Source organism: Cyprinus carpio, chromosome A20 (assembly GCF_018340385.1).
Source record: "Cyprinus carpio isolate SPL01 chromosome A20, ASM1834038v1, whole genome shotgun sequence".
NCBI lineage: Eukaryota > Metazoa > Chordata > Actinopteri > Cypriniformes > Cyprinidae > Cyprinus > Cyprinus carpio.
The window spans coordinates 27,146,348-27,146,650 of NC_056591.1; positions in this window are offsets into that span (position 1 = coordinate 27,146,348).

The window sequence follows — 303 nt, forward strand, 5'->3', positions numbered from 1 at the left end:
AAACAATAATGGAAAATAAGCTGAAACTGACTATTGAAATAATCGTCTCGTAATGTTTTCGTTTCTACAAGAAATTCGTTCAGTAAACGTTTCTGACAACCTCGTGATCAAACCTGATGGCTTGGCAGAGGATGTTTTTCTCTGTCTTTGAGCCAGAGGAAAAACACGTTGCAGGAGTGAATCGAAAACTACCCCCACTGCTTATACGCTCCGCCCATTTTCACCCACCCCCACCCACCCATCCATGCAGACCACCCTCCGGAATTCACCCCTGCCCCCAATCCCCCCACCCCCTGCACCAGT